The sequence below is a fragment of the Chelonoidis abingdonii genome, chromosome 11, assembly GCF_003597395.2.
Source record: "Chelonoidis abingdonii isolate Lonesome George chromosome 11, CheloAbing_2.0, whole genome shotgun sequence".
NCBI lineage: Eukaryota > Metazoa > Chordata > Testudines > Testudinidae > Chelonoidis > Chelonoidis abingdonii.
Genome location: NC_133779.1, coordinates 51,209,465 through 51,224,466, shown reverse-complemented (window position 1 = coordinate 51,224,466; position 15,002 = coordinate 51,209,465).

The window sequence follows — 15,002 nt, the reverse complement described above, 5'->3', positions numbered from 1 at the left end:
GTCCTGCCCTGGGCGCGGCCATTTCAGGGCCTGGCACTTCCAAGCCCCTGTTGCGAATTTGCTGTGGGAACAACGGCCCCACCGCTCCATATCTATTTATTGCCCAAACACATACAGTGAGGGCAGTGCCCGGGTAAACTCCCCTCCTGCGCCTCTGGCCCTGGGCCTCAGACAGGCTCCATCTCGTGCAGCTGGCTGGTTGGATCTTCACGCCCCATTCAGTCCTTAGCTGCGGTTGCTGATGCACCTCAGCTGTGATTGGCACTTGCCTGCGACACCGTCACTAAGCCCTGGGTGAGCTGGGCTGAGTCCCCCTGAACTCATCTCCCTGGGGGTGCACCAAGCAGCTCTGAGCCCCTGCCAGGCGAGGCTGGATTTGCACTGGGGACCTGAAGACGTGCAACCCCCACTACCTCACCCCGAGTCCCCAGAGTTTTAATTGGAGGCGTCTCAGCTTGAAGTCCCAGGTTGTCATCTAGTTCTTGAAGCTCCTCACTCCGCAGGGCAGCTGTGGGAAAAATGCAGCAGTTGCTTTTAATGGCAACGCAGGCGAGGGAAGCCAGCAATGGGCGTAGCCAGAGCTGCTCTGGAGTCTGGGCTTTCTGAGCAATGGTCTCCAGCGGTTGCTGAGCACGTAGCAATGACAATGAAATGATTGTTGGGGTCCTGGTCTCCACGTGCCCCATTCCTGCGCTTGGGGAAGGCCAGGGCGCACGAGGGGTTAAAGTGGCTTTAATTCTTATAATCACATGTCTGCAGTAGTGCCTGGGAGCCCCAGTGGTGGACCAGGACCCCATGGTGTTAGGTGCTGTGGATACACAGAACAAAGTGATGCTCCCTACCCAAAAGAGTTTGCAATCTAGATAGTCACCTTTGGGCTTCCCATGTTCTGGGTCCAGACAGGGCCCTTCCGGCCCCCCACTTGGTCTGAGTTGGGGCTACCTGCAGACTGTTATACCCGGCCTCTCTGGATCCATGGGAGCAGAGGACAGGCAGAGTGCAGGGTGCTCTGGGCACTCTCCCAATTCACCCCCCCATGCTAGGGGCTGGGAACAGGGCCCCAGTGGAGCACTTACACCAGCCCCACCCTGGCTGGGGAGACCTCAGCACAGGGGAGGGTCTCAGGGGCCGTTTCGGCCCATATTGCCACCACTTTCTGCAGCCCAGGGCCAGTGTGGGCCATCCTCTCTCATCTCTGGGTAGCCCTTTCTCACGGGGAAACCCCTCTGCCCTTTGCAGCTGGCTCTGGCACTGCAGTGATGACCCTGAGCTGTCTGGCACATCCTGGGGAGAGCTCAGGGAGCTCACACAGGGCCCAGGGCGTGGCGGTGGGTTGACATAGCTGTCACAGAGGGCAAGGCCCATGGCCCTTTCGGCCAGGGCACCAATGTGGTAGCTTCCCGTACGGTTCAGGAGATGTCACGAGGCTCACCTGCCGCAGCAGAGAAACAAGGGCATTTCTTTGCACCAGGCTACTGCCAGCCCAACCGCTTCCTTGCTGGGCATAAAGGACCTTGGGACAGCTGAGCTCTGCCTGGGCTAAGAACCAGACAGAGAGCACATCCTCCCCCAGGAGCTGAGCTGGGACTTCCCTGCCAGGCTGGGCTGTGAGGGCTCAGCTCCACTGAGGCTGGGAAATGATTTCCCTGTGGATAGAGTCCTTGCTTGGCAGAATTTTGTGTCTCCATGCTAAGCCTTCCCCTGATTGCCAGTCGCAATGGGTGGTTTCAGCACCTGCTGCCTGGGCCTGGGAGAAACGGCTCAGGCTTGTTCCACAGGAACCTTCAGTGCCCAAGTGCGTCTGGGGCAAACCCTGAGGCCCAACCCCCAAGCTTTGGGACCCTCAGAATCAGCCCCGGATTAGAATCTTACGGGCCTGAGGCGATGCTCACTGGCAGCGACGCCTCGTTTATGCCACTGTGGCAGTGTAAAGGGGCCTTAGAGTGGCTGGAAATGGCCCCCGAGAGTCCCCTCTGCACAGAGGCCTCTCAGGCCAGACCTGGAGTAAGGGCCCTGAACCCACACTGCACTGTGGCTGCTCTCTGCCCCCCTGGGTCCATGGGGGCGGATCAGGGGCGTGACCTGAGCACACTGCACTGTGGCTGCTCTCTGCCCCCCAGGGTCCATGGGGGTGGATCAAGGGTGTGGCCAGAGCACACTCCACCGTGGCTGCTCTCTGGCCCCAGGGTCCGTGAGGGCAGATCAGGGGTGTGGCCAGAGCACCCTGCACTGTGGCTGTGGGGGCAGATTGGGGGCATGGCCAGAGCACATTCCACCGTGGCTACTCTCTGCTCCACAGGGCCCTTGGGGACAGATCGGGGCGTGACCAGAGCACATTCCACCGTGGCTGCTCTCTGCTCCGCAGGGCCCGTGGGGGCAGATCGGGGGCGTGACCAGAGCACACTGGGGCTGCTCTCTGCTCCGCAGGGCCCGTGGCTGCTCTCTGCTCCGCAGGGCCCGTGGGGGCAGATCGGGGGTGTGACCAGAGCACACTGCACTGTGGCTGCTCTCTGCTCCGCAGGGCCCATGGGGGCAGATCGGGGCATGACCAGAGCACACTGCACCGTGGCTGCTCTCTGCTCCGCAGGGCCCATGGGGGCAGATCGGGGGCGTGACCAGAGCACACTGCACCATTGCTGCTCTCTGCTCCGCAGGGCCCGTTGGGGCAGATCGGGGTGTGACCAGAGCACACTGCACTGTGGCTGCTCTCTGCTCCCCAGAGTCCATGAGGGCGGATCAGGGGTGTGGCCAGAGCACCCTGCACTGTGGCTGTGGGGGCAGATCAGGGGCGTGACCAGAGCACACTGCACCGTGGCTGCTCTCTGCTCCCCAGGGCACATTGGGACCAGAGCATAAGTTAGAGCCAACCCGAAGCTGCTCTGATTTACGCTGGGGGGCAGGCAGGGCTGCACAAAGTTGCCCCTTTGGAAGACCATGTTTTCAGTTGCTTGTAACTTTGCCAGACTTTAACTGTTTGGGCTGAAACTTCCGGTGATGAGGGTCCGCCTCTGGCTGAATTCTGCTGGAAAGTTTTAACTAAAATGGTTCAGTCATTTCCGAGAACAAAGTCAGGGAAATAATCTGTGATCATATAATTAAAGACTACCATAATGCCATACTAAGGAGACAAAGTGGGGAAGGTAATAGCTTTTCCTGGATCAGCTTCTGGTAGAGAGAGAGACAGACTTTTGAGCTGGAAGGGACAAGCTTTCGAACTGACACAGACCTCTGCTTCAGGTCCTCTTGTCTCTCTCACCTGAGATCTCACACCAAAGACAACACTTGTAGCAAATCCTGAAATAAACTAATGAAGATTTATTAAAAAGGAAAAGGAAACCAGTGTGTTTATTACAAGATTAAAACAGGTAAACATACACAATGAGTTACAATCTTAAGCTTCAAAAGGTAGCAGAAGCTTCTATAATAAACAAGCTCTATATGTCCTTAAGTGCTAACCCAGACCAAGCAGTTGGGGCATCTCTCACTTATGCCTAGAAACACTTTGCCCTTCTCAGAGTCCAAGCAGCATAGAGATCCCTCATTCCTTTTCTTTGGGGTTTTTATCTTCCTCCTGCCATGTGCTCTGAGCTGCAAACTCAGCTGATGGGAGGAATCCACTGCATGACTCAACTTTATGGGAGTGGCGATGGGGGAGAGAAGAAAACAAATTCTTTTGTCCTCTTGAATCAAAGAATGGTAGGACTGGAAGGGACCTCAAGAGGCCATCTAGTTCAGTCCCCTGCACTCACAGCAGGACTAATTATCTAGACCATCCCTGACAGGTGTTTGTCTAACCTGCTTTTTAAAATCTCCAATGACAAGAGATTCCACAACCTCCCTAGGCAATTTGTTCCAATGCTTAACCACCCTGACAGTTAGGAATTTTTTCCTAATGTCCAACCTAAACTGCCCTTGCTGCAATTTAAGCCCATTGCTTCTTGTCCTGTCCTCAGAGGTTAAGGAGAATAATTTTTCTCCCTCTTCCTTGTAACAAACTTTTATGTACTTGGAAACTGTTCTCATGTCCCCTCTCAGTTCTCTCTTCTCCAAACTAAACAAACCTCCTGAGTCATGTTTTCTAGACCTTCATTTGTTGCTCTTCTCTGGACTTTCTCCGATTTGTCCATATCTTTCCGGAAACATGGAGCCCAGACCTGGACATGGTGCTCCAGCTGAGGCCTAATCAGTGCGGACGTCCCACAATAGTCCAGCAGGTGTCGACTGACCTTTTCTCGTTGGGGAGGGGGTAACACCTTCTGTTGCCGATCAGCGCCTCACGTTCTCTTTCCTGTCCAGGGATTTACATAGTCACAGAGACTCATAATACAACTGCTCAGATATTACCTAACGATAGGGGATATGGATGTTATAGGTGAGATTAATGCAGGCAGCAACTCACAAGCATTCAATAATGTCTAACCGCTGAAGGAGTTCTTATAATCCCGATCGCTAGTTAACAATGCTAACCCAGCTCAGCCAGACTGGTCCTAGCTGTGTATTTGTCAGCGTTCAGCTGGGCTGTGGGGACTTGGGCACGAGCTGCTGCCCAGTCTGCCAGTGTCACTCTGTCTGTCTGTCCTTTTCAGAGCCCTGCTCGCTTCTAGGGGCTGTAACCATAACTAACAATAATTCTTGAACAGCGCAATATGCCAGAAGCTCAGCCTGGCTGCCAGCCCTGCTCACGTGCCCCCCCAGGGAAGGACTTTCTTTTTCCACACTGTGTCACTTCCCCCCTCTGTCAATACTTTGTTCTGATCGCTTCCTGCAGGTGTTTCCTGTTTCCCCTTGTTGGGGCGGCTTATTTTGCTTGTCACAGAACGGTTCCTCCCCCAATTGCCCTCCCCCCATGAGACTGGGTCTGTGATTTGCATCCCTGACCTGCTGCTTTGCCCGGGTGTATCCCAGTGGCATGGAGGGGCAGAAGCAAATTGGGGCATTTCCCCCGGGCTTCCCCAAGGGTTGATGGGCAGAGGGTCCTGTCACCCCACCCGGCAGCTCTTAGAAGCTGAGGGCCATGGAGGGAGGTTCAGAACCATTCCCAGCGCATGGACAGCACCCGACTCCGTCTTTGCCTCTCGCATGCTGGCTTCTGTGGTGCTGAGGCTGCATGGTGCCCTGGGGGGTGCTGAAAAGGATCCTCTCCCGCCGGGGCAGGGTCCTGGATGGAGGATACATGTGAGGGATCCAGCCACTCCGCTGCTGAGCCCTGCTCTCTGGCTCTTACATCAGTTCCCAGAGAAGGCGCGTTGGCCAGTCGGCAGCCTGGAGTAAACAGCTGCATCTTGCCAGCCTACCCCTGGTTTGGGGCCACAGACCAGATCCTCAAAGGTATTTAGGCACCTGAGTCCCATGAGATAGGCACCTAAATACCTTTGAGGGTCTGGGCCAAAGTATTTAATATGCAAAGCCTGATTCCCAGAGCTGGTTCCTGGTTCAGAGCTAGGGTGACCAGAGGTCCCGATTTTATAGGGAGAGTCCTGATTTTTGGGTCTTTTTCTTATATAGGCTCCTATTACCCCCCACCCCCATCCCGATTTTTCACGCTTGCTGTCTGGTCACCCTGTTCAGAGCTGCTGGCTCCCTTTGAACCATCATCTCCCTGGGTGTGGGGGATGGGCCTGGCTTGGTGGGACATCCTCCTTTCTGATCATGGCATGACATCAGCTGCACCTAATTAGCTAACGATGCTAATTACAGTTATTAACCCCATGGCGCCTGAGTGGGCAGGTGGGTCTCTATGTTCGCTGAAGGGGATCGCCTCCCGCTGAGCTTTGTGCTGCTCAAGGGGTGACGTTTGAATGCAAATTATTCCACAGGCTAATTTGCATATCACTCTGGCTTAAACTGTGTGGGCAGGTTTTGTGGTGGGGGAAGACAGCTCTGGGGATGGAGCTCTCAGTGTATCTATCAGGTCAGTTCCCCCCGCCCTGATCTGGGGTGCTGGGGAGGCTCAGTCCCCATAGCCCAGGCTGTTCTCAGCCTCCGTGCTGTCGGCCCATGGAGTTTGTGACATGGGAGCCGGAGCAGAGAGCCACCACAGTCATCTCACTCAGGGGCAGCGATCGGTCTCCGCAGTGCTGGGCTTGATTCAAACCGAGGACCTCCAGTGCCAGCCCTGCCGTGCCTGAGCAATGCCCCAGGCAGCCGGTCCACATGAGCAGGGCCAGGCCAGTGGGAGGTTCTCACCCAAGCCAGGCCCCGCCACTCTGCCCCCAGGGAAACACCCACTGTCCTGCACTGCACACAGTCTCAAACCCACTCTCAGCCCGCCAGCCGCGGCTGATAAAGGGACAGCTCCCACTAATCAACTACAAACCCTCCATACACAGCGCTAAACCCCTGTCAACTCAGCATCCAAAGTCTCCTCCAACATTTGGTAACGTAAACCCCCCTCCAATCATTATTCCAGGGGTCTCGCATTAGTCCCTCCTCCCCTGAATGGGACATCAGCCTTCAGTCCAGACGCTACAGCCCGGCTCAGACTCTGCAGCCCAAGCTGCTCTTACATCAGTTCCCAGAGCAGCCAGAAGAAAACCTGCTGTTCTTCTCCGGGGGATATGGCTGTTTGTGCCTAGGGCTGCAATGGGAGGTGACCAGGGTCTGAGACCAGCGCACCAACCAGTGGTTAGAGCCAGTGCAGCTGAGTGTAATGACACCGCTGCTTAGGCCATCTGCAGGGACCCCGCCTGGCTGTTTGGAGCTAAAGGCAGGGCTTAAATCTGTGCCTGGGCCAAGCGCAGGCACCTCTGGGCTTGCCACATCAGCGATGTCTTTGCTTGAGCCTCGGCACCACTTTCAGTACAAATTAAGTGCTGGCTAAATAGCCAGGCACATTAGCCCAGAGGTTGCGGCAGGCTCAGAAACCGTTGCACGTGATCAACTCACTATCCATCGACAAAGAGCCATGCTGTTTGCCTGGGTAAAGGGCTGTCCAGAAATTACATACCGCATTAGGGGTTGGAGGGGTCCTTAGTTTTGTGCGTTGGTCTCAGTGTTACAAGGAGTGGGTGGATCTTGAAAATCACCCTCCAACGTGTTATAGAATTCTGCATGTCCCTTGCCTCTGTTTGCCAGAAGCTGGGAATGGGCAACAGGGGATGGATCACTTGATGATTCCCTGTTCTGTTCGTTCCCTCTGGGGCATCTGGCCTTGGCCACTGTTGGAAGACAGGATACTAGGCTAGATGGACCTTTGGTCTGACCCAGTGTGGCTGTTCTGATGTTATTATATTGAACCCAGATATAGCTGCTCCTTGCTATCACCCACTAGACCCCGCTCTCCTCCCAGAGCTAGGATAGAACCCAGGAGTCCCGACGGGGTCTCTCTCCACAGAGTTAGTAATAAAGTCAGAATATACATTAAAATTTTAAACCTAACTTGGGTCCCTTAAGGAACTTGTCACAAGACATCAGAACTTGTTATTAGATGAGTGGGTCTAATATTTATTCCATTTTCTTTCTTTTCTAAAGGAATTAAATACAGGGCTCCTGTCAAAAAACTGGAGTTTTCAAGTGCCTAAGTAGCCCCCGGTTAAAGTTGCTCCCCCGCCCACTAAAATCTGCAATGACACACTCCAGAGCAGCACAACCCAGGAGTGCCGCATGGGCTGCATGGCACTCAGCAGATCTGGAATTGTGGTAAGCCCTCGAGATCCTGACCATGGCCCCTTGTGCCGGGTGCTGGACACACACACAGTCCTTGCCCCAAAGCACTTACAATCAAAGTCAGGGGTTTGAACCCTCCAGGGGGCTCACACACCGGTGCCAGGGGGTCACAACCTACTTGCCCTTCCTGTAATGCCAAGTGGGAGGGGGCTCCCAGGTGGGATCCCCGAATGGAGAAGCTGGAGACTCATTGATCTAGGGCTAAGACAAGAGACAAAGGTGGGGATAACAGCAAGATAAGTGTGACAAGCAGCTGCCACAGCACACCCACTGCTTAACTAGAGGTGAACATGGAACAGGCCTGCTCTAGCTGGAAACCCAGAGAAAGGCAGTGTTTCCTAATGGATTGAGCAAGTGGACTCAGAAAACCTGGGTTTGCCACTGGCCTGCGGCGTGATGTTGGACAAGTCACCTCCCTGCCCCAGGGCTCAGTTTCCCTATCTGTAAAATGGGGAATGGCCTCCTATGTAAGGAAAGCGCTTTGAGATCTGCACATGAAAAGCGCTTTAGAAAAGCTAGGTGTGGCCTTGTCTGGGTTGTCCCCTCCCTGTTAACTGTAAAGTGTGGATCTATTTCATTGTATCGTTTGATATTAAGGAGGTTAGAATGGTTTTTGCATATGTATGTTAACGCTACGCGGTATTACAGGCGAGCGTTATACGTTGTGACAGACTCAGACCAGTGGGGTACAGGAGTCTGGTAGAGGGCAAATATACTGGTCACTGGATGAGTAGTTTTCTGTTCCCTGAGTGACCTGAGCAGGGGCTGCACTAGAGTAATCAGGAACCTGCTAGAACCAATTAAGACAGACAGGCTGATTAGAATACCTGCAGCCAATCAAGGCAGGCTAATCAGGGCACCTGGGTTTAAAAAAGAGCTCATGTCAGTTTGTGGTGGGTATGTGAGGAGCTGGGAGCAAGAGGTGCAAGGAGCTGAGAGTGAGATGCTGTGCTGCTGGAGGATTGGGGAGGACAAGCGTTATCAGACACCAGGAAGAAGATCCTGTGGTGAGGATAAAGAAGGTGTTTGGAGGAGGCCATGGGGAAGTAGCCCAGGAGTTGAGCTGTCATGCAGCTGTTACAGGAGACACTCTAGACAGCTGCGATCCACAGGGCCCTGGGCTGGAACCCGGAGCAGAGGGTGGGCCTGGGTTCCTTCCAAACCTCCTAACTCCTGATCAGATACAGGAGGAGCTGACCCAGACTGTGGGTTCCACCAGAGGGGAAGATCACTGAGGTGAGCAAATCTGCCGATAAGCACAGGACCCACCAAAGTAGAGGAGGAGCTTTGTCATAATGTTCATGGGGTTTGTTTCCGTTTGGTATCATGACGTTTGTATTGAAAAGCAAACTCTGCTCAAAACTTAACCACAAAAAGGAAAAAGAACAGCACTGGGTATTCTGATCATCAGCCATGCAGTCTCCTCTCCTGGGGTGTTGTACTGACACAGGCTAGTTGCTTTTTGCCTTTTTGCACCGTCTGCTGTGCAGTTCTGGAAAGACGGTCAACTCATCCACCTCCAGAGCTGTACAGGGCTGGGTGGCTCCCTTCTCCCACACCTTGGGTCATCCCTGACAGCTGGGCGTTGTGCGTGTGGGGTGCTAACAGGTTCCAATGGGAGATCTGAATGAAGGCCCTGGACTGGGATAGCAGCAGCTGCTGCAGGCAGAATTTGTTATACTTAGAAAATAAAAACCAGCAGGATCTTATTCAGGGGATAAGGCAATACGCCGTGTTTATTGTGAATACAGGAAGAATCAGAGCAAGCAATCAGCTATAGCTATAACATTCCGTTCACACACACATTCAAGTTCTGCAAGGTTGTTATTATAATTACCAGCCTAGGAGCTGCTCGCGCCAAGTCACTGGCCGGGCACAAGGGGGGAGCTGGGCTTTGTCAGATGCGCGTCCGATGCTCCTGGAAGTTGGTTGCAGAACCAGACCCAAAGTCCTCAATCTTCAGGGCCTGTCTTTGTAGGGATCCATCCTCATACAAATCTATGGGGTTGGCCCTGTCATGCTGGTCTCACGTTTGAAGTGATAGTCAATCACGCAGATGGCACAGCAATGACGGTTTGTTGGTATCTTGCTCTTTAGTTCTCTGCTCCCCCTGTCCTGGGGGCGGTTGGGGGTAGATTCCGGTGTGTCCTCCGGATTATCATCCAGCACTTTCTTCGGCCAAATGGTCCTGTCGGAGGGTAGTTGTTTTTCTTCCTCCAGATGTGGTGTCGTTTATTACGATTCTAAGGCTGGCGCCTCAAACTTTGATTACCCATCCAAACATACAGCCGCAATCACGCTCTATTTCACTTAGCATTTTCCCCCTCACATGGATATTTTGTTATCTATTCCTTCTTTAACATAACCCTTCTCAAATCACGGGGGCATGACAGGCTCCAATCAACCTGTTCATACCACTCGTTACATAAGAAAAGAAAACAAACAAGAGTGGGGGGTTAACCGATCTTTTCCTGAGCTCAGGGAAAACAGTTGTAACAGCAGCTGTCTTTACTTTAATGGTAATTGTAGCAGGGTGATCACCCCGCTCCGGCCCTGGAAAGGTACAAGCAGCCCTGGGGAGGGCTGCAGCTCTGAAAGCTGGGCCGATTGGGAAAGGCCTTATAAGAGGGCAGTGGACCAGGAACAGGCAGGCTCCCTCTAGCTGAGGAGGAAGATGGATCTAGCTGCTTGAGCACTAAAGGGTACTGGAGTGAAGCGGGGCTGGGGAAAGGCCAGAAGAGCTGGGGAGCTCCAGGCCAGCAGCTCCCCAGGCTGCAGGGCCTTGTCCAAGGCCCCTGGAGCTACTGGGTTGCAGGGAAAGGCAGCAGGTCAAAACCTCCCTTGCCTGTAATGACTGGCTTATACAGACAGCAGTCGGCCCCAGTGAAAGGAGGCTAGATGGTGACTGGCAGTAGCTCAAAGGCTGAGGCAAGGTGGGGATAGAGGGTGGGGGTTCCCCGCGGAGGGGAGACCTAGATCTGTGGGGTATTGCCTGGAGAGTCAGCACCCCAGGTAAAAGGGCACCAAGTCCAGGAGGGACACAGGGGCAAGTGGGACATTGGCCTGCAGAGGGTGCTCCAGAGCTGGAAACAGCTAATTCCTAGGACCAAGCAGGAGGCGCTGCAGGGGTGAGTCCCGCCCCGTTACAGTAATCTTGTCACTTTAGAACAGACTTTGTCTCGGGGTGTGGTTCTACCATTAACACAGACCTTGTTCACTGACAGGTGTATTTCAGTTAGCACAAACTCAGCAGGCTGAGGGGCGTATTTCTTTCTGATGGTGAGGCCAAAATCAGGGGTCTGTTCTGGGCCATTCGTTCTCCCATTTTCCCAGAACACAAATGTTTTAATTATTACTTTAATCCAACAGACTGAGAGAGGTCAGCGGAGTTTGGGGACAGCCCAGAGTTGGGGGAACTATAGTCAGGAGGATTGAACATCATGTGTGAAGGACAATAGCTGAGCTACTGCTCACAGGAGCACTGGTTTCAATCTGGAGTCACTCCACTGAACCCAGAGGGTGGCTCTGGATTGACACCAATGCCTGCGATAGGGCTGCCACCTGTCTGGGCTCTCCCAGAATCATCCCTTTTCTGAGGTATCTGCCCAGGTGCTCAGTGCACATGGCCAGCTGGCCAGTTTTGTGGGCTCAGCATCGTCCCAGATATCCTGGGTTTTTGTACCCTAATTGCAGTCAGCATCAGGCCCTGTGTCTTAAAAGCCCCGTCTCTCTGCAGTGTCTCAGGAAGCGGAGCTGTTCCTCCAGGGAACAGCCCTCCCCGTTCCTCCTGTTCTCTTTAAATGCTCTCTAGCCAGCATGCTGGAAACAGCTTTTCTCCTGCACGTCCCCATCTCTCCAGGTGCTTAGCTCTCTGGAAACTGCCTGGGTTCTGTGTGGTGGGATTCATGGGCTCTGTCCTGGTAAATCCACTGTGGGATAATAGCACAGTGACAAAGCTGGAGCCATCCAGGCCTTCCTGGCTCTCCCCACTTGCAGACGGCAGGGCTAGAGCCCATATCTTCCAGCTCCAAAGCACAGCCCCACCCTGACACTGCAGTTGTAGAATCCCCACTTGTAGTGCGGGGCCTGCAGCACACAGTCCGGCAGGTCTGAGCAGGGAGCACAGGGGCAAAGAAAATTCAGCATCAACACATGCAAAGTAAGGCACGTTGGAAGGAGAAATGTAAATGACTCATGCACCTTAGAGGGGTCTGTCAGGGTTCCTTTCCCACTCTGAACTCTGGGGACCCACATGAAAGACCCCCTAAGCTTATTTTTACCAGCTTAGGGTAAAAACTTTCCCAAAGCACAAATTTTACCTTGTCCTTGAACAGTACGCTGCCACCACCAAGTGATTTAAACAAAGAATTAGGGAAAGGACCATATTCCTCCAAGCCCTACACTCCCTTTCCTGGGGAAGGCTTGAGAATAATATCCTCACCAATTGGTACAGGTGAACACAGACCCAAGCCCTTGGATCTTAAGAACAATGAAAAATTAATCAGGTTCTTAAAAGAAGAATTTATTTAAAAAAAGATAAAAGAATCACCTCTGTAAAATCAGGATGGAAGATAACTTTACAGGATAACAAAAAGATTCAAAACACAGAGGAATTCCCCTCCAGGCAAAACTTTAAAGGTACAAAAACAGGGATAAACCTCCCTCTTAGCACAGGGAAAATTCACAGGCTAAAACCAAAGATACTCAACCCATTTCCCTGCTATTACTTACTATTTTTGTAATATTAGATGTATTATTTTAGTGGGAGCTGGATTACTTGCTTGGTGTTTTCCTTTGTCTTTGGGGAGAACACACACACAGCACAAAACAAATCCCCCCACTCCTCCACCAGATTTGAAAGTATCTGCTTTTCCCATTGGTTCTTCTGGTCGGGTGCCAACTGGTTATTTGAGCTTTTTAACCCTTTACAGGTAAGGAGGGATTTTATGCTACCCTTAGCTGTATATTTGTGACAGGGTCTATTTAAGTCTCCTCTCCCTCACGCTGGTGTAAATCAGGAGTGATTCTGTGGAAGCCTATAGAGTTACACTGGTCTAAAACCATTCTATGGCCCTGATCCTGAAGATAGTGGCACACGTTAGGATGACCAGATGTCCCGATTTTATAGGGTCAGTCCCAATTTTGCGGTCTTTTTCTTATATAGGCTCCTATTACCCACCCCATCCCCTGTCCTGATTTTTCACACTTGCTGTCTGGTCATCCTAACACACATACATACTTTTACTCCAGCGAGCCATCCTGTTAGACTAATGAGCTGTCAGGTTCCCTGTCAACAGACTCAGACGCTGAAAAGGCTTTTGATAGGGTGGTGTGGCTCTATTTCCTATGGCAGGGTTAAGGGCAGGTCTAGGCTACAAAATTTTGCCGACATAACTAGGGTGGTTAGGAAAATGAAAACAATCACACTGAAATGCTCTGCCAGTGTAGACACAGCTTATACCCGCGCTGATACAGCTTATGTCATTTAACCGTACTGCCAAAAGAACTCCTGTAGCAGGTAGAAGATGCGTGTCCACTAGGGGACTTTGCCTGTACAGCAAAACCTCTGTAGTGTAGATCAGCCGTGAGAAAATTTGGGTTTAGCTCAGTTTTCCTTAACTGGGCTGATGTCTTTCACAATTCTCTGCATTTGGCAGGCCTCATAGTCCCATGTGCCGGCTAGTTCTCCAAGGACCATTAGATCCAGAGTTGACACATCACTTTTATGGCCTGTGTTATACACGAGGTCACATTAGATGATCTAATGGTCCCTTCTGGCCTTACAATCTAAATCTATGAAAATCTCCTTGTACAAACTTACCAGGCCCAGACCAAGTCATCACATGATTCTATGGAAACAGCAGGGGTCAGTGTGGGGGCAGAGCAGCTCATAGCTGTGTGAACAACTATATGGGCTCTGGAGCACATTTCTGTTACTCTACTTGCAAGGAAGGGAAGATGGAAGAGTGAGAAGGGCAGAGTTAAGGGCATTTGGGGCTCAACTGGAAATTTCCAGACTTTCAAGCTTTGGAGTTTTTTGTAAGTTTCACCAGAACTCTAAATTGTCTCTGTCTCTATAATGGCTCCTTGTAGTTAGTGAAAAACCCCAGGTTTTCACAGCGGGTGAGCTGTGAGTCGTCCTGAACAAAGTTTTGTGTCTAGATCAGTGTCCCATCTCAGATACCCGAACAGTCTCAGGATGTGAGAATCTGTGGACATTTCCTTTTACATCCATGTCTCTGTATCTGTATGTTGCATCCCCCACACTCTGAGCAGCTGTCAGAGCCAGAGATTATCTAGTCACGCTGTGACCCGAACACCACATGAAACTGCAGCGCTTGGGAGAACGCCAAGATCAGAATTTAAAGCCGGAGCCACCCACCAAACTGAGTCTGTGGATGGAACAATTGGAAAGGCCCCAGACGGTGAGGACCCTGGCTGGTGTGTGTCAATTGCTGGAGAATCTGCAGGGGATCAATTCCTTTTACCACTTCTACACCCCAGGCTGCAGAGGGAATACAGCATCAGGTGCTGTCTATCTAGAGTTGCTTATTTCCTTTCCTGTATCTTGCTGTGTCAGTTCCTGGGCTGAGATGCCTTATCAGTGCCAGAACCTACGCTGCCCGACCTGAGCGCAGCTGTGAGCCAGACCTGGCCACTGTCACTCTCCCAGGGAAGGGCAATCTGTGCAAACCCCTAGAGTGGAGGCATATGGGTATGACAGTGGTTATCCTGCTATAGCTATTCCCATATGGGAAGGGGAATGAGCCATGTGGGAATAAAGCCCCTTTATCCCAGTCTAACTGTGTCCCCACTAGGGGTTGTACCGGTGTAACGAGATCTGTTTGAAAAAATCATCCCACTAGCCGACATCTTTAAACCAGGACAAAAAGGGGTGTAGAGCAGGCCCCAGCCTGGGACTGTCCCTTAATCCTGGACCCCACCTTCCACCCAGGTGATCTTGACTAACTGGAGCTTGCTCTGTGAAGAGTAGTGGGAAGGGTGGAGAACTGTAGCAGAGAGAGCCGGGCAAACCCTGCAGAGTAGCCAATGCAATTACAGAAGGGCCGGTTCCAGGCGGGAAAGAACTCAACCCACCTCACAGCCTTAAACAGGATGGGTGGAAATGTAGCTCCTACAGAATCTGGATCTGCCCTGTGGAGAGAGTGGGGGGCAGCTAAACCCCTCCCCTGGCTGGGATCAGGTCCCTGGCTGGCAACATGACCCCTGCCCTGTGCCATCCACATCACTGGGTGAGGTTGGGAGTTGCTCTCACACATGGGGGTTGGTCTCCTGGTGTGAGGGGTCCCCAGGTCTCGCTCCCCAACCCCCTAGCA